The sequence below is a fragment of the Crinia signifera genome, chromosome 19 (genome assembly GCF_055691185.1).
Source record: "Crinia signifera chromosome 19, ASM5569118v1, whole genome shotgun sequence".
In the NCBI taxonomy this organism is placed as follows: Eukaryota; Metazoa; Chordata; class Amphibia; order Anura; family Myobatrachidae; genus Crinia; species Crinia signifera.
Genome location: NC_139226.1, coordinates 23,304,880 through 23,327,653, shown reverse-complemented (window position 1 = coordinate 23,327,653; position 22,774 = coordinate 23,304,880). Strand labels below are relative to the sequence as shown.

General features: G+C 45.5%; 1 pseudogene; it reads right to left on the bottom strand.

The window, feature by feature from the left end:
• LOC146041487 (polymerase delta-interacting protein 3-like) overlaps nt 1-21,170 on the bottom strand; it is a 29,468-nt pseudogene extending 8,298 nt beyond the window's left edge.
• Nucleotides 21,171-22,774: the final 1,604 nt, after the last annotated feature.

Genomic DNA, 22,774 nt, shown 5'->3' with positions numbered 1-22,774 from the left:
GAGCGCTCCGGAGCCCAGGCAGCTTCTTAAAAGAAGCTGTAAGCGCTGCACAGGGAGACCAGACAGCGTCTCCCTTGTGCACAGTGAGCTGACAGGACGCGCTTCTGTCAGCTCCTGCTGCGCTAGCAGTGTGAGGATTCACTAATGAGAATCCTCACACTGTGCCTACCTAGCTAGTGTAAAAGTTAATAAAATAATAAAAACCCTAACTAACTCTACTCCTTCGGCTGCTCCGGCAGCCCTTTAGAATAGCACCCACTCCAGTGGGCACCTAACACGAACTGAGGAGTCTGGGATGCAGTAGGGGAGGAGCCTACCCTCCAAAAGCTTTAGGATAGGTGCCTGGCTCCTGCGGACCCTCCTACATCCCAATGTGAAGCTGTGTCACCAGGACCATTGAAAGAGAAATAACAATTTGAACACTGTGTCGACCTTTTGACTATTGACCTTCCCAATGTCGACCAAAAGCTTGTGTCAACTTAATGACCCATTGAACTAAGGCCTGTCAACCTTCAGTGATCAACATAAAGCATGTTGACCTTTTGCATGTCTACCTAGTGACCATATACCATTTTATTTGTAAGGCGTCATAAATGGTACACTGGGAAAACAAAAAAAGAAGCACAGGTAACAATTAGAAACACAATTCTCAGCACACAATACATGTAGGGAAGCCGAGGAGGCAGGTGTCAGTGGTAGATATGAGCACAGGTAACAGCAGCACAATGCTCAGTACACAATACAGCTGGGATGTAGGGAAGCAGAGGACCAGTCTGCATGTTACCAGGTGCAGGTGTTCGTGATAGAGATAAGCAGAGGTAACAGCAGCACAATGCTTAGTACACAATACAGCTGGGGATGTAGGGAAGCAGAGGAGCAGTCTGCATGTTACCAGGTGCAGGTGTTCGTGATAGAGATAAGCACAGGTAACAGCAGCACAATGCTTAGTACACAATACAGCTGGGATGTAGTGTGACAGTGCCCCTGTACGGTGTGGTGCAAGATGGCGTACCTTGATCTGGACCTTCCGGCTTCCAATCTTCACCGCTTCTTCCTGGAAGACCTGTGACAGGGTATAGGACAACCCAAGGAGAAGGCCCACAAAAGAGGCAGACGACCACGGCTGGCAGCAACAGATATTTATTAAGAAGAAAGATAGTGTAATGTTGCTGTGCTTTTATTCAATTAAATATGTAAACATCACGTCACAAGAATAAATTAACAAATGAACTCCCCTGCAGGGTGGGTCAATAACCAATGGCCACATCAGTCTGTTTCTGGTCATTAACAGTCCTACCTACGGTACCGTAGCACTAAGCAATCGCACATGAAATGACAGCACAAATAATGACAATCAGAAAGATGCGGCAATAAAGACAAGAATAAAGAGAACTGCCTGAAAGATGGATATTACAAAAAAAAAGGATAACTATACGGCTTTAATAAAGTATGTCCACAAGATGGCACCATACACCTTATATGTGCAAATTACATTACAGTCTCAGATGCAAGACACTGTCCCTTATATAACACAAAGGTCCCACGATGGTAAATCCTCAGGGTAAATAACAGGCCTACTTTAGTGTGCACACTACTATGGGTGGGCCAGAACAGGTTAACGGTCCCTTCAATGAAGGGTACAGGCAAGTCCCCGTTACCTAGGGCAACTCCCTGCGAGGAAATAAAACAACCGGCTGTAGAGGAAGTCTTACTAGACAATAAGCTCGGCGATGGGGTCTCTCAAGGATACTTCTCCTCTCTGGGCCCTGGGATCCCAGTAATACGATTAGCTAGCTGGTGTTGAGGTTGAGGTAGTGGCTCTAGCTGCCACGTGTCGCTATTAGGGCAGAAGGGTAACAGTCTCTGGGGTGATGCCGGCCCAGCGTTGGGGTATAGGGTGCCCCGGTACCTTACTAGCAGCTGCAGGTGCCGGCTCTGATGGTAACGACTCCTCCAGCTCCTTCCCACAGCGGTGCCTCTCTTGCGTCTGTGTCTTCGCACACACAGCTGTCGGGTGCATCTACTGTCAATCAGCTCCGGGCCTGGGTGGATTCGCCGCCTGCCATCTCTCTCTGTACTGGCAAGGAGGCGGGCTGTCAATCACCACCCTTCACTGCACTCCTTCGTGTCTCTTCTCCCGGCTCTCTGTAGCCGCACACGCTGTTCTCTCCTCTCAGCATGTTTCAGCCCTCGGGACACACACTGCTGCACACTCTGCTGGGCTCACTCCTTCTTCTCTCTCTGCCCCATCAAACTTTTCTTCACGCTGCTCTGCCTCTCTGGAGACCTCACTTGCCAGTCTGCTCCTCTCCTATATATCGCACGCTGCTGAGTTCTTTCTCTCTTCAGGCTGCTTCCTGTCACGCTCTGCTGGCTGACCTCTCACTTCATGCTCCCCAGGGCAGCCAATCAGGGGGATGTCAGGCTTCCTTCACGTGAAGGTGAGCTGGGACTGATTAACCCCTCACAGCCCTGCATGCTTTCACACTAAAATTAGTTTCTTGCAGCACCATTGGCTGGAATGTTACAGTAAATCCCTTTTAAGGGGCACAGGGGTACGCCCAGAGTGGGTTGCCACATACCTCCCTGCTGGAAATTTGCCTGTCCGCAGGCAACTTAACCAGGGCCAATAAGTCCTGAACAAGGTCCTGTCGATGTCCATCACAAAACATTTAATGGTGAGAAGGAAAATATACATACACTCAACACAAATAGGAATTACTACCTCTCTATCACCTGCTTTTCCAATGTGGGCCCCCTGGGTCAACCATCCCTACGCCACAGGACTCCCATCCCTCTGCTGTCCAGGTGCTTCATCAATGTCCATGGTTGGCGCCCACTCTCACGGCATACGACCGGCACTTAAGCGCATCTCGCCTCTCGATCTTGCCTCTTGGATTGCAGAATCGCCTGCTGTATCTGGAAGACAAATTCTTTCCCAGAGATGGTTATGTACTCGCCGTTCGTTGCAGGCTTCCCATTGATGAAACAGGTCTCTGCCTTCTCATCTCTCTCTGCTGTTTCTATCTTGGCCTTGGGTTCGGGCAAATGTATAGCTGGTTCCACTTCTGATGGCTCCACGGTCTCTGTCAGCAGAGTTTGCAATCATTTTCCTTTATTCTTCAGCAGGTCAGACAGGAAAATAGGCTCTTACACAGCTGATATCATTTCAACATGGGGGAGGGGATATTGGGAAAAGAACCTGTGCACCAGTGCCACTTACAATTGTAGATACAGTGTGATATAATATATGATGGTCCACTATTTTCTTATATCAAAGTGCTTCTGCACTAATTGGTAGTGTGGAGGTGCTCCCCTGAGAGTAATAAGTGATGCAACAGGAAAAAGAAAAAGTACTCTCTGTTTTTGGGGGCAAGCTTTAGATTAAAACTTAACATTTATTCATGAATTTATTTAAAATAGTTTAGACATGACAGGACAGACATACATTAAACATACACAAATTCAAGAACCTCAAATTTAACCCCTTCCTGACAGAGCCAGTTTTTGCGTTCCTGACAGAGCCCTTTTTTTCAAATCTGACATGTCTCACTTAAGTGGGGATAACTTTTTTTTTGCTTTTACTTATCCCAGTGATTTTGAGATTGTTTTCTCGTGACACATTGTACTTCAAGTTAGTGGTAAATTTTCATCGATACAGTCTGTGTTTTTTTGTGAAAAATACCAAAATGTCGGAAAAAAATGGAAAATTTTGCGATTTGCAAAATGTTAAATTTTCTGCTTGTGAGACAAATAATCTTACCACTCAAAATAGTGAATAACTAACATAGACCATATGTCTACTTTATGTTGACATCATTATTTCAACTTCCTTTTAATTTTTTGGGACACTAGGAGGCTTACAATATGAATAGCAAATTCTCAAATTTTCAAGAAAATTTCAAACACTGATTTTTTTAGGGACCAGTTCAGTTCTGATGTGACTTTGAGGGACTTGTATGTGAGACACCCCCATAAATGATGCCATTTCAAAAACTGCACCCCTCACAGTATTCAAAACAGCATTTTGGAAGTTTGTTAACCCTTTAGGTGTTTCACAGGAATTAAAACAAAGTGTAGGTGAAATTTCAAAATTTCTTTTTTTTTGCAGAGTTTCAATTTTAATACATTTTTCTAACGAATACAGTAGATTTTACTAGAGAAATGTGACTAAAAATTGATTCCCCCAATTCTTTGGTTTTCATAAATATCCTATATGTGGCCCTAGTGTGCACGGTGACCAAACCACAGGCTTCATAATAGAAGGAGCACCTACTTGATTTTGGAGCCTCCTTTTTATGAGATTATTTTTTTAGGCACCATGTAGGTTTCTAGGCACCATAAGATGCTAAAAGTTAGGAACCCCCCCACAAGTGACCCCATTTTGCAAACTACACCCCTCAGGGAATTCATCAAGGGGTATAGTGTACATTTCAAACCCCCAGGGGTTTCACCAATTTTGATACAACTGGGCTGTGAAAATGAAAAAAATTAATTTTTCATTTTCACAGCTCAGTTGTATCAAAATTGGTTAAACCCCTGGGGGTTTGAAATGTACACTATACCCCCTGATGAATTCCCTGAAGGGTGTAGTTTGCAAAATGGGGTCACTTGTGGGGGGGTTCCACTGTATAGGTGCTTCAGGGGTCATTCAACCAGAATCTGTGCTGCAAAATCCAAAAATCACTCCTTCCCTTCTGAGTCCTGCCATGCACCCAACTGGTATTTTTTGGGCACATGTGAGGCATTGCCGTACTCGGGAGAAATTGGGGCACAGATTTTGGGGTGCTTTGTCTCCTTCATTCCTTGTGAAAATGAAAAATTTTGAGCCAGATCTGCATTTTTGTGTAAAAAATGTAATTTTTCATTTTCACAGCTCAGTTGTATCAAAATTGGTGAAACCCCTGGGGGTTTGAAATGTACGCTATACCCCTAGATAAATTCCCTGAGGGGTGTAGTTTGCAAAATGGGGTGACTTGTGGGGGGGTTCCACTGTATTGGTGCTTCGGGGGTCTTGCTAATGCGACATAGCACCCACCATTCATTCCACCAGAATCTGTGCTGCAAAATCCAAATATCGCTCCTTCCCTGCTGAGTCCTGCCATGCACCCAAATGGTATTTTTTGGTCACATGTGAGGCATTGCCGTACTCGGGAGAAATTGGGGCACAGATTTTGGGGTGCTTTTTCTCCTTCATTCCTTGTGAAAATGAAAAATTTTGAGCCAGAACTGCATTTTTGTGTAAAAAAATGTAATTTTTCATTTTCACAGCCCAGTTGTACCACAATTGGTGAAACCCCTGGGGGTTTTAAATGTACGCTATACCCCTAGATGAATTCCCTGAGGGGTGTAGTTTGCAAAATGGGGTCACTTGTGGGGGGGTTCCACTGTATTGGTGCTTCGGGGGTCTTGCTAAAGCGACATAGCACCCACCATTCATTCCACCAGAATCTGAGCTGCAAAATCCAAATATCACTCCTTCCCTTCTGAGTCCTGCCATTTTTTGGTCACACATGAAGCATTGCCGTACTCGGGAGAAATTGGGGCACAGATTTTGGGGTGCTTTTTCTCCTTCGTACCTTATGAAAATGAAAAATTTGGAGCCAGAACTGCATTTTTGTGTAAAAAAATGTAATTTTTCATTTTCACTGCCCAGTTGTATCAAAATTGGTGAAACCCCTGGGGGTTTGAAATGTACACTATACCCCCTGATGAATTCCCTGAAGGGTGTAGTTTGCAAAATGGGGTCCCTTGTGGGGGGGTTCCACTGTATAGGTGCTTCAGGGGTCATTCAACCAGAATCTGTGCTGCAAAATCCAAAAATCACTCCTTCCCTTCTGAGTCCTGCCATGCACCCAACTGGTATTTTTTGGTCACATGTGAGGCATTGCCGTACTCGGGAGAAATTGGGGCACAGATTTTGGGGTGCTTTGTCTCCTTCATTCCTTGTGAAAATGAAAAATTTTGAGCCAGATCTGCATTTTTGTGTAAAAAAATGTAATTTTTTACACAAAAATGCAGTTCTGGCTCAAAATTTTTCATTTTCGCAAGGAATGAAGGAGACAAAGCACCCCAAAATCTGTGCCCCAATTTCTCCCGAGTACGGCAATGCCTCACATGTGACCAAAAAATACCAGTTGGGTGCATGGCAGGACTCAGAAGGGAAGGAGTGATTTTTGGTGGTGGAATGAATGGTGGGTGCTATGTCGCATTAGCAAGACCCCCGAAGCACCAATACAGTGGAACCCCCCCACAAGTGACCCCATTTTGGTCCACAGCTTTGGGAGGGGGGCTGGCGCTGCGGCTGGTGGGGGGTTGGGAGGGGTGCTGGCGCTGCGGCAGCCGGGTGGGTGGGAGGGAGGGGGGGCTGCCGGGTGGGATGGGGGGGCTGGCGATCGGTGGTGATCGGTGCTGTACTTAACAGCACCGATCACCACCGATCACTGTGTTACCGAGCGGCTTAGCCGCCGGTAACACAGAAAACGCTGCAATTGGCTGTTCACATTTGAACAGCCAATCGCAGCGATCGCCGACCGGGGCTCAGGGACAGCAGACATCTCCAAACTGTCACCGCGTCTATGGACGCGGTGACAGTTTAAAACCATGACGTATATATACGTCTTCGGTCGGGAAGTACCTCCCGACCATGACGTATATATACGTCTTCGGTCGGGAATATCTATCTGTATATATATATATATATATATATATATATATATATGTATATACACACATATATATATATATATATGTGTGTATATACACACATATATATATATATATATATATATATATATATATATATGTGTGTGTGTGTATATACACACATACACACACACATATATATATATATATATATATATATATATGTGTGTGTATATACACACATACACACACACATATATATATATATATATATATATATATATATATATATATTCATTTCATTTCTTGCATTTTTACATTCCCTAGTGCTGCTGCTGCTGGCGGGGGGAGGGAGGGAGGGGGGAGGCAGCGCTGCGGCGCATATCAGAGGGAGGAGAGCGGCTGCCGGGTGCCGGGTAAGCACATAGTGCTGCCGGGTGGGAGGGAGGGGGTGTCCGCGGATCGGTGGTGATCGGTGCTGTACCGATCACCACCGTTTTCTATGTTACCGAGCGGCATAGCCGCCGGTAACACAGAAATAGCTGTGATTGGCTGTTCACATTTGAACAGCCAATCACAGCGATCGCCGACCGGCGGGGGCACCCCTGCCCCCCCCGGGCGGCGAGGGGGGATGTCTGCTGTCAGGGACAGCAGACATCTCCAAACTGTCACCGCGTCTATAGACGCGGTGACAGTTTTAACCCATGACGTACATTTATGCCATGTGTCGGGAAGTACTTCCCGACCATGACGTAAATGTACGTCCAATGTCGGGAAGGGGTTAAAGAGTTCTGTATTGGTTGTGGATAGGTTATCGTCAAGAAAATATCGCCCAATCCAGAAAAAGTTCTGGTTGGGAGCTACCAATCTCACACAATTTTAGGTACCACGATATATGGAGTGGACCGCGAATATTTGTAATTGGCTTACTTTACACCTATAAATATAAATATTTGCTTATCAGGCCACGGAGTGGGATTTGACAGGGAAATTATGCTAGAGAGAGTGCTTTCTTGTACAGCTAGTGACTGGTATATAAAGGAGAAGAAGAAGAAGAGGTGGGGGGGGGGAAAGGAAGGAAGAGGGGGGAAGAAAAAGAACGGATTGGTGTCAGTACACCCCTGCAGTTTGTTTGTTTTCACGGTGACTGCTGCTGATTGCTCTAACCGGCCTGGCTCAACCAGTCCTTACAATTGAGCGGGTCTATCCGTGCGACAGTTGCAGATTAGATGTGAAAAAGTTGGGTTATTGTATCTCTCACTGTTAGAGTGGGTGACTCCCTGGTTAGCAAAAGCCCTTGCAGGGAAATCTACCCTCAATCAATGAGGTTTTGAACCCAGAAAGTGTACAGCTTTAAGAGACAGGTTTATTGCATAATGGGGTGTCTGTACACGCTGCTTTCTCCCACTTGCTTTGCAGTATTGGTGTGCGATGAGCGGTGTACTCTACCTTTAAGTGCAATTTGGAAAATGCCAGCTGGAAAGGTATATAAAAATAAATAGAAAAATAAAGCAAGTGGACAGGATTAAATTATTATACGTGAGAAACGATATGTCAAAGATAGGTTTTGGTCACAAATCACTATAATTTCTTAGTATCTCAATATAATATTTGTATACACTGGTGTGTCAAATTTCTACTCGCATTAATTTATCACACTTGTATAATAATAAATCTATCAAGTCACTGACTGTTGTCTCTCTCTAAGCAAAATATATAATTCCTTTTATGCAAAGGGGTGTTTTCAAAAGGGTCTCAGTAGTTTTTTTCGCCATAAACAGAACAAGACAGAAAAAAAAATATTTTTTTTTAAAAAAGAGCAATGAAAATCTTTTGGGGTCGTATTCACAAATACAAAACAATTTTTTGTGTGATCAGCCCCTTAATAGGGGTCTTACCACCACTTGGATTGCTGCCGATTGCAGTCTGAAAGGAAGCCAATCTACTCATCAGCTGATATCATGTAATACTCAGTCTTGCAATTAGATTTTCAATGATAAATACTGTACTACACTCTGTATAAATACTACAGTCTGCTTAAATCTAGGTACTATTGTTTAAAGTGCTTTCTCCCCTGTACCCCTATGAATGGTACCAAATTGCTGTGAGATTATATCTGTGTCTTCACAGTGGATATACAATCATAATTAGAACAATACCTTGACTAATACCTTTATGATGATATCCTATATATTGTGCTTGTCCTATTTAACAATATTAATATGGGAAAGACTAACAGCCTTATTTACAGATTGAAGATTAAAGAATATTGATTACAAGAAAGGAGGTATTTCTTTGTTATGGTGCTATGATTCATTAATCACATATCTGAATGTACAAATACTTATTGACTGTTCTCATTGTTTAACACTCTAAGGGGTTATTTACTAAGATAAAAGTTCTTTTAAAGATGGGATGTTGCTATGGGCATCCAATCAGACTTCATACCAGAACTACAGGTGTAAGGGTTCCTGATAATTCACGCACTTCACTAAGCTTCCCAATACAAAATTTCATCTTGGAATGTTACCTATGTACATACACACTTTGTTAAACACAATGCTAAAATCTGCCCATTATTTTTTCACATTGCATGGAGTACATTTTCTCACATAGACATTTCAAGGTTACTTCATACTTGTATGAACCTGCTATGAAACCATTTTGCCAAGCTTGTAAAGGTATTTTTACCACTTCTCATTTACCATTTATCATAAATAAAGGGTGGTTATTTGTTACATAGTTACATAGTTACATAGTAGGTAAGGCTGAAAAAAGACTTGCGTCCATCTAGTTCAACCTGGTATAGATATCCATTGCTGATTTGGTATGTTCTGATATTTTACAGACAAATTATATTTCTTATTTGTACCCATGGATGTTTTTATCCAGTAAATGTTTGTCCAACTTTGCCTTGAACGCATTTAATGAGCCAGCCGTTACCACCTCTCTGGGAAGAGAGTTCCAGGGTTTGACTGTTCTGACCGCAAAGAAATTCTTTCTACTAGCTGAATGAAATCTTTTTTCTTCTAATCTATACTCATGCTCTCGTGTCCTAGATTCCTTTCTAGTAGAAAAGAGGGTGTGTGACAGTTCCTTATATTAGCCCTTGATATATTTGTACATGTTGAGCATATCCCCCCTTAAACGTCTCTTCTCTAGTGTAAATAGTCCCAGCTTGCTTACTCTCTCCTTGTAGCTTAAAGTCTCCATTCCCCTAATAAGCTTTGTTGCTCGCCTTTGGATTTTTTCTAATTCTATGATGTCCTTTTTATAGTGTGGGGCCCAGAACTGCACTCCGTACTCGAGGTGAAGTCTCACCAATGCCTTATACAGTAACTACCCTTTAGTCCCTAGTTTCCATTCCCCTCTTAATACATGCCAGAATTTTGTTGGCCTTTTTTGTAGAGATGTGCGGGCTCGGATTTCAGAGATCCGAGCCCCCACGGACGTCATCATTCCGAGCCCGATTCCGAGCAGCGCTCGGAGATTCCCGCCTGACTCGGTCCGTCCGCGTGATTAGAACGTCATCTCCCGGCGTCGGATTTCGCGAGGCTTTATAAGCAGCTGCCGCGCCCCGCCATCTTCACTCCAGTCAAGTAGTGGGTTGGGAGAGGGTGTGTTGGTGCTGCTGCTGGGGCTTAAACTTGAGCTTGACCTTGAGCTTTTGCAATCGCTGGCGCTGTCATTCAGTGCTGCTGTGTAGTAGTCTAACTGTGTACTTGTAGTACTACTGTCTCCTCTGTGCGGTCTACCTCTGGTGTGCTGTGCTGCCTGTAATTGATTATTTTATTTGCTGGGGCTGTCTCCCTCAGTGCTGCTGTGTACTCTTTTCTCAGCTTAGGACAACAGTCTAACTGTGTACTGTACAGTACTACTGTCTCCTCTGTGCGGTCTACCTCTGGTGACCTGTGCTGTAATTAATTATTTTATTTGTTAGGGCTGTCTCCCTCAGTGCTGCTGTGTACTATACTATGTTCTCCTCTGCTTAGAAGAACAGTCTAACTGTGTACCTGCCTGTAGTACTACTGTCTCCTCTGTGCTGGGGCATACATCTGGTGCTGTGCTGTGCCATTTATTATATATATAATTATTAATTATATTAAATATAATTATATATAGTCCACTGGTGCTGCACTGCTGCCTGCACTGAATCTGCCAGTCTGGCGGTCTGTGGTCTGGGGCTCACTGGCTAAAATAAATAATTAAATACTGCCTGCCTAATAAATAATTAAATACTGCCGTATATCTCTACCTTTGTGGTCTGGGGCTCACTGGCTATACTGCCGTATGTACCGTCTGGTCTGGGGCTCACTGGCTAATAAATAATTAAATACTGCCTGCCTAATAAATAATTAAATACTGCCGTATATCTCTACCTTTGTGGTCTGGGGCTCACTGGCTATACTGCCGTATGTACCGTCTGGTCTGGGGCTCTCTGCCTAATACTGCCGTACCTGTGTGGTGTGTGGCTCACTGCCCAATACTGCCGTATCTACCCTCTGGTCTGGGGCTCTCTGCCTAATACTGCCGTACCTGTGTGGTGTGTGGCTCACTGCCCAATACTGCCGTATCTACCCTCTGGTCTGGGGCTCACTGCCTAAATACTGCCGTATATCATTATCTACCTGTCTGGTCTGGGGCTCTCTGCCTAATACTGCCGTACCTGTCTGGTGTGTGGCTCACTGCCCAATACTGCCGTATCTACCCTCTGGTCTGGGGCTCACTGCCTAAATACTGCCGTAAATCATTATCTACCTGTCTGGTCTGGGGCTCTCTGCCTAATACTGCCGTACCTGTCTGGTGTGTGGCTCACTGCCCAATACTGCCGTATCTACCCTCTGGTCTGGGGCTCACTGCCTAAATACTGCCGTATATCATTATCTACCTGTCTGGTCTGGGGCTCTCTGCCTAATACTGCCGTACCTGTCTGGTGTGTGGCTCACTGCCCAATACTGCCATATCTACCCTCTGGTCTGGGGCTCACTGCCTAAATACTGCCGTATACCATTATCTACCTATCTGGTCTGGGGCTCTCTGCCTAATACTGCCGTACCTGTGTGGTGTGTGGCTCACTGCCCAATACTGCCGTATCTACCCTCTGGTCTGGGGCTCACTGCCTTAATACTGCCGTATATCATTATCTACCTGTCTGGTCTGGGGCTCTCTGAGTAATACTGCCGTACCTGTGTGGTGTGTGGCTCACTGCCCAATACTGCCGTATCTACCCTCTGGTCTGGGGCTCACTGCCTAAATACTGCCGTATATCATTATCTACCTGTCTGGTCTGGGGCTCTCTGCCTAATACTGCCGTACCTGTCTGGTGTGTGGCTCACTGCCCAATACTGACGTATCTACCCTCTGGTCTGGGGCTTACTGCCTAAATACTGCCGTATATCATTATCTACCTGTCTGGTCTGGGGCTCTCTGCCTAATACTGCCGTACCTGTCTGGTGTGTGGCTCACTGCCCAATACTGCCGTATCTACCCTCTGGTCTGGGGCTCACTGCCTAAATACTGCCGTATATCATTATCTACCTGTCTGGTCTGGGGCTCTCTGCCTAATACTGCCGTACCTACCCTCTGGTCTGGGGCTCACTGCCTAAATACTGCCGTATATAATTATCTACCTGTCTGGTCTGGGGCTCTCTGCCTAATACTGCCGTACCTGTCTGGTGTGTGGCTCACTGCCCAATACTGCCGTATCTACCCTCTGGTCTGGGGCTCACTGCCTAAATACTGCCGTATATCATTATCTACCTGTCTGGTCTGGGGCTCTCTGCCTAATACTGCCGTACCTGTCTGGTGTGTGGCTCACTGCCCAATACTGCCATATCTACCCTCTGGTCTGGGGCTCACTGCCTAAATACTGCCGTATATCATTATCTACCTGTCTGGTCTGGGGCTCTCTGCCTAATACTGCCGTACCTGTCTGGTGTGTGGCTCACTGCCTAATACTGCTGTATCTGTATTACTGCCTGCTGGTGCATACTCACTGACATATATATAATTGCACTCCAGTGGTTCTGTTCTGTGACATAACTCCACAATAATAATGGAGATCGAAAATATGGAGGTTAACAAACAAAGGAAAGATGAAGATGCACTTCCTCATAGTTCTGAAGCTGCTGCCACTAGTCATGACATAGACGATGAAATGCCAACAACGTCGTCTGCCACGGCCGATGCCCAGTGTGAAAGCAGAGGGCATGTACAATTGAAACCAAACTTCCGTAAAAGGAATAAAAATATGAAATGTAAATCGTTGGAAGAGAAACTTAAACTTGGCAATATGCCATTTACGACACGGAGTGGCAAGGAACGGCTAAGGCCATGGCCAAACTTCATGACTAGTGGTGCAGCTTCAGATGACGAGGAAAGTCCTCCTCCTCCGCTCTCCCCGCCCAATAGGAAATCAAAGAGAGTTAGGCTGACACCGACTCAAAAAAGTCTGAAAAAGTTTCAGAAAAAAAAACAGAAAAAAATTCAGAAAATAAATCTGGAAAAAACTCATCCTTCTAAAGACATATCCCAAATCCCCACGGAGAGTTCGAGGGTGGCGGTGGTTGTGATGCCGGACCTTCCCATCACTGTACGTGAAGAGGTGGCTCCTTCCACCATTTGCAGTACGCCCTCTGCATATGCTGGAAGGATCACCCACAGTCTAGTTCCAGATTTTATCAGTGAAGGTGATGTTGTACACCAGGAGGAGGATATTGATGTAGCTGGCACTGAGGAGGAAGTTGTCGAGGAGGATGGAGACTTGGTTTGCTTAAATGACGCACCAGGGGGGAATGAGGCACCTTTGGGGGAAAAAGTTGTTGTCCATGGGATGAAAAAGTCCATCGTCATGCCTGGACAAAGGACCAATAAATCAACCTCTGCGGTCTGGAATTTTTTTTATCCGCATCCGGACAACAAAAGTATTGCCATTTGTAGCTTATGTAAAACTCCAATAAACAGGGGTAAGGATCTTGCCCACCTAGGGACAACCTCCCTTCAACGTCACCTAAAGACGCGTCATGGTTCAGTGTTTAGTCCAGAAAGTGCGGCTAGCAGTCCAGCGACACCTAAATCACTTGGTCCTCCTTTTGGAGCCAAATGCCTGAAAAGCACACCACCAACTCCCTCCTCGACAAATTCCTCCTTGATCCGGATAGGGGGGAGTCCTGCAGTCCATCTCACCTGCATGAATGACTCCATAGATTCCTCTGGAGGATCCTGCAGCACTACGCCTACTACTACTACTACTACTGCCGCTGCTGCTCCTGGAAGTCAGTCATCATCCCAGAGGGGAAGTCAGTCATCATCCCAGAGGGGAAGTCGTAAGACCGCTACGTCTTTCACTAAGCAATTGACCGTCCAACAGTCATTTTCCATGAGGATGAAATACGACAGCAGTCATCCTATGGCAAAGCGGATAACTGCGGCCTTGACAGCTATGTTGGTGTTAGACGTGCGTCCGGTGTCCGCCATCAATGGAGTGGGATTTAAACGGTTGATGCAGGTATTGTGTCCCCGGTACCAAATCCCGTCTAGATTCCACTTCACTAGGCAGGCGATACCCGCGATGTACAGGGAGGTCAGAAAAAGTGTCCTCAGTGCCCTGAAAAATGCGGCTGTACCCACTGTACACTTAACTACAGACATGTGGACAAGTGGATCAGGGCAAACTAAGGACTATATGACTGTGACAGCCCACTGGGTAGATGCATCACCTTCCGCAGCAGCAGCAGCAGCAGCAGCATCTCCTGCATGCCAGCTCCTTCTTAGGCAGGCTACGCTGTGTATCACTGGTTTTAAGAAGAGGCACAATGCCGACAACCTCTTAGAGAAACTGAGGGAAATCATCTCCCTGTGGCTTACCCCCCTCAGACTCTCCTGGGGATTTGTGGTGTCGGACAACGCCAGTAACATTGTGCGGGCATTAAACATGGGCAATTTCCAGCACGTGCCATGTTTTGCCCACACAATAAATTTGGTGGTGCAGCATTTCATAAAAAATGACAGGAGTGTGCAGGAGATGCTTGCGGTGGCACGCAAATTTGCGGACACTTTCGGCATTCTGCCACAGCCTGCCGAAGGCTGGAGCGGGAGCAAAAACTCCGCAACCTGCCCTGCCATCAGCTGAAACAAGAGGTGGTGACGCGCTGGAACTCCACCCTCTATATGCTGCAGAGGATGGAGGAGCAACAAAAGGCCATTCAAGCCTACACAGCCACCTACGACATAGGCAGAGGAGCGGGGCTGCACCTGACTCAAGCGCAGTGGAGGCTGATTTCCGTGTTGTGCAAGGTTCTCCAGCCGTTTGAAGTAGCCACACGTGAAGTCAGTTCCGACACTGCCTGCATTAGTTAGGTGATTCCCCTGATCAGGCTGTTACAAAAGCAGCTGGAGAAAGTGAGGGAGGAGCTAAAGCGGAGCGATTCCGCAAAGCATGTCGCTATTGTGGATGAAGCCCTCCATACGCTTTGCCAGGATACGAGGGTGGTCAGTCTGTTAAAGTCAGAGGAATACATTTTGGCCACAGTGCTCGATCCTCGGTTTAAAGCGTATGTTGTGTCTCTGTTTCCGGCGGACACAAGTCTACAAAGGTGCAAAGACCTGCTGGTCAGGAGATTGTCATCTGAAGGGGACCGTGACACGGCCCCAGCTCCTCCTTCATTTTCTCCCACACCTGTGCCTGTGAGGAAACAGCTGCGATTTCCCACACAACCCGCTGGCGGGGATGCAGGGCAGGCAGGAGGGAGTTTGGACATCTGGTCCGGACTCAAGGACCTGCCAACGATTGCTGACATGTCTACTGTCGGTGCATTGGATGCTGTCAACATTGAAAAAATGGTGGATGATTACTTTGGTGACAGCATCCAAGTAGACATGTCAGACAGTCCTTACCTGTACTGGCAGGAAAAAAAGGCAGTTTGGAAACCCCTGTACAAACTGGCTCTATTTTACCTGAGTTGTCCCCCCTCCAGTGTGTACTCCGAAAGAGTATTCAGTGCAGCGGGGAACCTGGTCAGTGAGCGGTGAAGGAGGTTGCTCCCGAAAAATGTTGAGAAAATGATGTTTATAAAAATGAATTATCACTTATTCAATGAAGACCAGGAATTGCCTCCAGAGATTATATCGGGACCTGTGATTGTGGAGTCCAGCGGGGACGAATTGATAATCTCTGAGAATGAGGAAGTACACACTGAAGGGGGCGAGGAATCAGAGGAGGAGGAGGATGATGATGATGATGATGAGTGACGATGACATCTTGTTACTGTATAGCCAGTTTATACAGGGAGATATTATGAATTGGTTTATTTTTTGTGGGGGCCCAAACAAACCAATCATTTCAGCCACAGTTTTGTAGGCCCTGTCGCTGAAATGTTTGGTTTGTTAAAGTGTGCATGTCCTATTTTCGCAACATAAGGGTGGGTGGGAGGGCCCAAGGACAATTCCATCTTGCATCACCATTCATTATTCCTACTGCTGAGAGTCATTCATATGTGGGACTTGTCTTTTCAATGCATACAACTGTTTGCATTCCACTTGATTGCTGCACCTTCATGGATGAGAATGTGATCTCCCTGACCTGGAGGAGTCAGGGCTGTTGCCGGAAGGCTCAATTACACTTATTTTTGGCCGGCTACACTTTTTTTTACCTGTCTGGTCTGGTGCCCACTGCTGAGAGTCATTTTTAATGAGGGAATTGTCTTTCAAATGCATATAGCTGTTTGCATTCCACCTCATTGCTGCACCTTCATGGGTGAGAATGTGATCTCCCTGACCTGGGGGACTCAGGGCTGGGGCAGGAAGGCTCAATTACACTTCTTTTTTTGGGCGGCTAAACTTTTTTTACCTGTCTGGTCTGGTGCCCACTGCTGAGAGTCATTTTTAATGAGGGAATTGTCTTTCAAATGCATATAGCTGTTTGCATTCCACCTCATTGCTGCACCTTCATGGGTGAGAATGTGATCTCCCTGACCTGGGGGACTCAGGGCTGGGGCAGGAAGGCTCAATTACACTTCTTTTTTTGGGCGGCTAAACTTTTTTTTTACCTGTCTGGTCTGGTGCCCACTGCTGAGAGTCATTTTTAATGCACATCAGGGTCAGGATCAGGCACATCATAATTAATAATCAATCAATCATAATCAATCATAATCAATCAATCTATCATAATCAATCAATCAGAATCAGAATCAAGCCTGGGCGGCTGCAATTAAAGTTCTTTGTGGGCGGCTAAAGTTTTTTTTAGTTTTCCAGTTACTGCAGTTTTATACATAGCTTGGTTTTTGTAAGTTGAAGACTTGTCAGTGCAATTTTCTTTTACAATATCCTTTATCTTTGCATGGACTTTGTGTATTTGGTTAGCATTCTGAGGTGTACACTGACTGCCTTCACCTTGAGCATGATCAGTTTCTGAAGCGGCAAAAATCCTTTTGTTTTGAAGATAGTCACTTTCTTTGCCGTTAGTTGTACAGGCTGACCTACTAACAAAGGAAAAGAAGGGGGGTAGTGACCATAAGCCACCCAAAAGCGCTGGTCAAATTGGGGCAATCAATTAGTATAGGTGGGTATCCGGTGATCTATAATGGCAAATTCCTTTTAACTTTGGGTACAACTGCAGCCTCCTATCAAAGGTATTGTGAACCTTTGTGAATTTAAGCAACCTGGAGAGTGATAGAAATCTACCACAAGGTGGCGCTGTTATACCACAAAGGACAATTTTATAACATATTTTTGTGATATCACTTATTTTTATAAAAAAATATATATAAAATAAACAATTCATAAGCATATACAATCAATACACTCAAATGGACAGACAGGACATACAACACTAAACATATATTGAGCAGAGCGATATGTTAGAGAATGAGGCTTTATATATTTTGAGGCATTTTTATCATAGCAAGATAGTTACCAGTCCCGTTCAATGGTTTGTAGCATAGTTGATCCTAATATGGATCAAGGAGATCCCAGTCACTTTTCCTATATCCGAGCAGTCCTTTTTAGAATAGTCTACTTAGACCAGCTCCAGGCAACAAGTGTTCTTTGTACTTAGGGCTCCTTTTGTAGATATGCAATTTGATCTGCTCACCCAGCTTTTTGATGGTGTAGCAAACGCTAGTGAGTGCAGCGTAACGGGATCCTGGCACCGGGCTGTATCGGGCTTCCAATACGCGTTTCTCCACCTTGTATGTATTCGGCGGCTTCCTCAGCTGAGGAAGCCGCCGAATACATACAAGGTGGAGAAACGCGTATTGGAAGCCCGATACAGCCCGGTGCCAGGATCCCGTTACGCTGCACTCACTAGCGTTTGCTACACCATCAAAAAGCTGGGTGAGCAGATCAAATTGCATATCTACAAAAGGAGCCCTAAGTACAAAGAACACTTGTTGCCTGGAGCTGGTCTAAGTAGACTATTCTAAAAAGGACTGCTCGGATATAGGAAAAGTGACTGGGATCTCCTTGATCCATATTAGGATCAACTATGCTACAAACCATTGAACGGGACTGGTAACTATCTTGCTATGATAAAAATGCCTCAAAATATATAAAGCCTCATTCTCTAACATATCGCTCTGCTCAATATATGTTTAGTGTTGTATGTCCTGTCTGTCCATTTGAGTGTATTGATTGTATATGCTTATGAATTGTTTATTTTATATATATTTTTTTATAAAAATAAGTGATATCACAAAAATATGTTATAAAATTGTCCTTTGTGGTATAACAGCGCCACCTTGTGGTAGATTTCTATCACTCTCCAGGGTGACCTACTAACAGACACAGTTGCTTCGGAACAAGTTGTTGGAAATTTTTTAGGAGATAAAGCTGTACAAACCTTCTGGCCCCCCTTTTCAATTTTTAATTGATTTGCAAACATTTTGTACTATTTGTCATATGTGCATAGCCTTTTAGAGAGAACTGCTTTTTCCTCATCAGATAACCTTTGTAATGATTTGACCTTCGCATCTCTCTCCTTTTTATTTAATGACAAGAACGATGAATACTTCTTTAATTTCTTCATCAACTGTTCTTTATTCATGAAATGGTCCGATAAAGCCTTTCCTCAAAACTTAAGTAAAGTTATGTTTCCTTGATAATAATTTCACAGCTCACAAAATTCTCATCACTGGCTTCCTTTTCTTTGCCACTTGATACCTTGTTTTCACAATAAAGATTGGTTTCTTTTTGATGACCAGTTGGGTACAATTAGTTACACATCTTTTTGGGCGGCTAAACTTTTTTGGGGGAGGCTGCATTTAAACTTCTTTGGGGGCGGCTGCAATTAAACTTCTTTGGGGCACAGGGGCACAGAGGGTATCCTGTAGTGGGCTGCCACACATTTTTTTAAATATGGATCTTTCAGCACAGAGACCAACTGCACATCAGGGTCAGGATCAGCCAGGTTGTTAAACGGGGTTTCGACCATGAATCAATCACATCATAAAATTAATTAATAATCAATCAATCAATCATAACCAGAATCAAGCCAGATAGGGGTCTTGTTAAATATTAAACTGACCAAAACAGATACACACACAACTAGTACTGCCTCATCTACCTGTCTAGTCTGGTGCCCACTGCTGAGAGTCATTCGTATGAGGGACTTGTCTTTTAAATGCATACAACTGTTTGCATTACACTTGATTGCTGCACCAATCGCCCACTGCTGGCTGCAGCTCTCACCCTGCATTAATTTGGGAGTCTGCCACTGCAGTCTTTTTTTTGGAGCCTTGAAACTTTTCGGGATGCTGTACTATCTGACACCTTTAGGTGGACTCTGGTCTGTCTTGTATCCAGCACAGTGGTCTCGTGTGCAAGAAATTGTTCTCTGTCCTCTTTTGGATTTGTGTCACCATCACCATCTTCATAGGTGAGAATGTGATCTCCCTGACCTGGGGAGTCAGGGCTGGGGCAGGAAGGCTGCAATTACACTTCTTTTTGGGAGGCTAAATTTTTTTTATCCTCCTTTTTTAATCCTCTTATCTGCACAGCCGGGTCCATCAGTTACTGCCACTGCTGCAACCAATGCTAGTGATAGTTACGCATGCCCTATGGCATCACCACGGGCAGCAAAGTTTGCCAGTGCTGCATGGAGCAACAGTTCGCTGGCTTTCCATTTGACATCATCGCTGTCAGCATCCTCCTTATCTGCACAGCCGGGTCCATCAGTTACTGCTAGAGATGTGCGGGCTCGGATTTCAGAGATCTGAGCCCCCACGGACGTCATCATTCCGAGCCCGATTCCGAGCAGCGCTCGGAGATTCCCACCTGACTCGGGTCCGTCCGCGTGATTAGAACGTCATCTCCTGGCGCAGGATTTCGCGAGGCTTTATAAGCGGCTGACGCGCCCGCCATCTTCACTCCAGTCAAGTAGTGGGTTGGGAGAGGGTGTGTTGGTGCTGCTGCTGGGGCTTAAACTTGAGCTTGACCTTGAGCGCAATATTTTGCAATTATTTACCGTCATTTTCGTTCCTTCTAGGGGGCTGAAAACAGACTCTGTTGGAGGTGGTACGGCTGGTAGGGCCTCCTTTGTAACAAGAGTACGTGACATATTGGTCAGCGTTTTAGTCCGTAGTAAAGGTACTGTTGGGGCAGGCGGTGTAGCACTGGGAGCAGTGTACGTATCATTCTGTAAAACTTTAGTGAAAGGTAATGTTTGGCCAAGTGAAAATTGGTTGCCCAATGTTCCTGGTCTTTTCTGTAAAGTATTTGCAGCTGTGAATTTCATCTGTTTGGAAGGGATGGGAGCAAGTTCCATCTCATCATCATCATCATAGTCATCATCCTGAGATGAGACCTGTTTAACAGGCTGGTGGTTGACCACATTTATTCGCATTCCCTTGACAGAGTTATTCAGACCTGAAATGGTCTTGTGTTGTGGAATCTGGATGGTTTTTGTGAGGTTTATTGCCGATGAACCTTGTGCCATAGGTGATTTAGCAGCTACTGTTGGAGCACTCCTCTTAAAGTAATCTTTTCACGAGCGTCCATCACTTTGATAGGCTTGTCTCCTGCCATGATCTGTTGCTTTCTCGAATTCAGCATTTCACGGGCGTCCTGCACTTTACCCCTTATGCGGAAGCGAGCATCTTTGGCCACCAACTTTTCACGGGCATCTTTTATCCCTAGTTTTTGGCGTGCATCAGTCACACCAATTTTCTGACGAGCATCAAATGTTCTCTGAAAACTGGTGGCAAGTGGACGATTGTTCACAGATGGTTGGAGTCTGGATCTCACGTTTCCTATACCTCCCCTGTTACTGACCCTGCGGTACATCCCGGTGCCCACGGACATTCCCCGTTTCCTGATCAGTTCATCCAGCGACACGTCGGCCATATTCCTCCAACCACACAGCTGCTATATCTAATTTGATAAAAATAAAAATAATACTTGTGCTGTGTGGGACTGTAAAAAAGAATTCCATGCTGCTTGTGCACTGACGTCTGCCACTGAGTGCCACGGCCAAGCAGTACCTAATAAGAAAATTAATTATTATAAATTCTGCTGGTGCACAATACTAGTATTGCTGACGTATCTACCTGTCTTGTGCCTAGTACTACAGTCTTATCTACCTGTCTGGTGCCTAGTACTGCCATATCTACCGTCTGGTCTGGGGCTCACTGCCTAATACTGCCGTATCTACCTGTCTGATCTGGGGCTCACTGCCTAATACTGCTGTACCTGTCTGGTCAGGGGCTCACTGCCTAATTTTTTTTGGAGCCTTGAGACTTTTAGGGATGCTTTACTAGCCGACACCTTTAGGTGGACTCTGGTCTGTCTTGTATCAAGCACAGTGGTCTCATGTGCATGTGATTGTTCTCTGTCCTCTTTTAAAATTGTGTCACCATCTTCATGGGTGAGAATGTGATCTCCCTGACTTGGGGGAGTCAGGGCTGGGGCAGGAAGGGTACAGGCTGAGTGGGGGTAGGGCACCCTTGTACTCTGCTGCTTTTGCCGGCTCCGGCCGGTAGCGTCTCCCTGGTGTCACGGCTGGCACTCTGCAGGGCCTCCCTCTTGCCTTCCTCATGATGCTGGCTGCTGGCTCTCTCTGTGTGCGCTGCTGTCCATCACCGCCGGGTCTCCTGCACGGAAACGCTGCCCGGCTCTCTCCTCTCTAGCGGGTCTCACTTCTACACGCTTCCAGGCTGCGCACTCTGCTGCTCTCCTCTCTGTGGATCTTTAGGGTGCCCAGCCTGTCTTCTCTCTCTAAGCACGTGTCATGCTCTCTCACGCTGCTGCAAACCCTCCTCCGTCACGCTGCACAGTTTCATTTCACCTCTGACCTCTCCTTTTGCGCTCCTGTGACAGTGCCCCTGTAACGGTGTGGTGCAAAATGGTACCTGAATCTGGAGCTGATTATGGCGGCAGCTTCTGGATTCCTCACGGCTTCTTCTGGAGAACCTGTGGCAGGGAATGGCACAACCCAAGGAGAACCCACAAAAGACAAGGCTACTACGGCTAGCAGCAACAAATATTTATTTAAAGGAGATATGTAAATGGGTTGCTGCAATACACTCACGTACTTATGCAAAACAGTCACTTTATATCATTCAGTAATTAAAGCTATAACTAATCAATGACCAGATTAACGAGAGAACGATTACGCAATAAATTACATCACAACAATAACAATATGACAGAATAATATTACGTCACAACATGTCCGCCAAGTGGCGCTATGCACCCTATATACACTGCGCGGTAGTCCCTGGTGCAAAACAACACAGTTCCTGAATTTGAATAACGGTCCCACGAAGGAAATCCTCACAAGGTGATTAGGCCATAACTTAGTGTGCACACTACTTTTATGTATAACAAAAGTGATCAAAAATCCTCTCTAAGAGGGGCAGGCAGATTCCCATCCCTTAGGGCAATCTCCTGTATCAGAGGCAAACAGGCAGTCCTGTTAGTGGGGGTATCCAACACCCCAGTACCTGAACAATCAGCTGCAGTTGCCAGCTCCTGCTGGTCACGACTCCTGGCTGGCCACTGCCTGTCTTGGGTGCTGTGTGGTCCTCTGGGTGACTCCCAGATGGGCGGCAATGTCCCTCTCTGCCTAGTTCCGTGCTGTAGGTCTCTGCAGTCACTCCTACTGGGCTCTATCTCCCTTCACATGCTGCTCACCCCT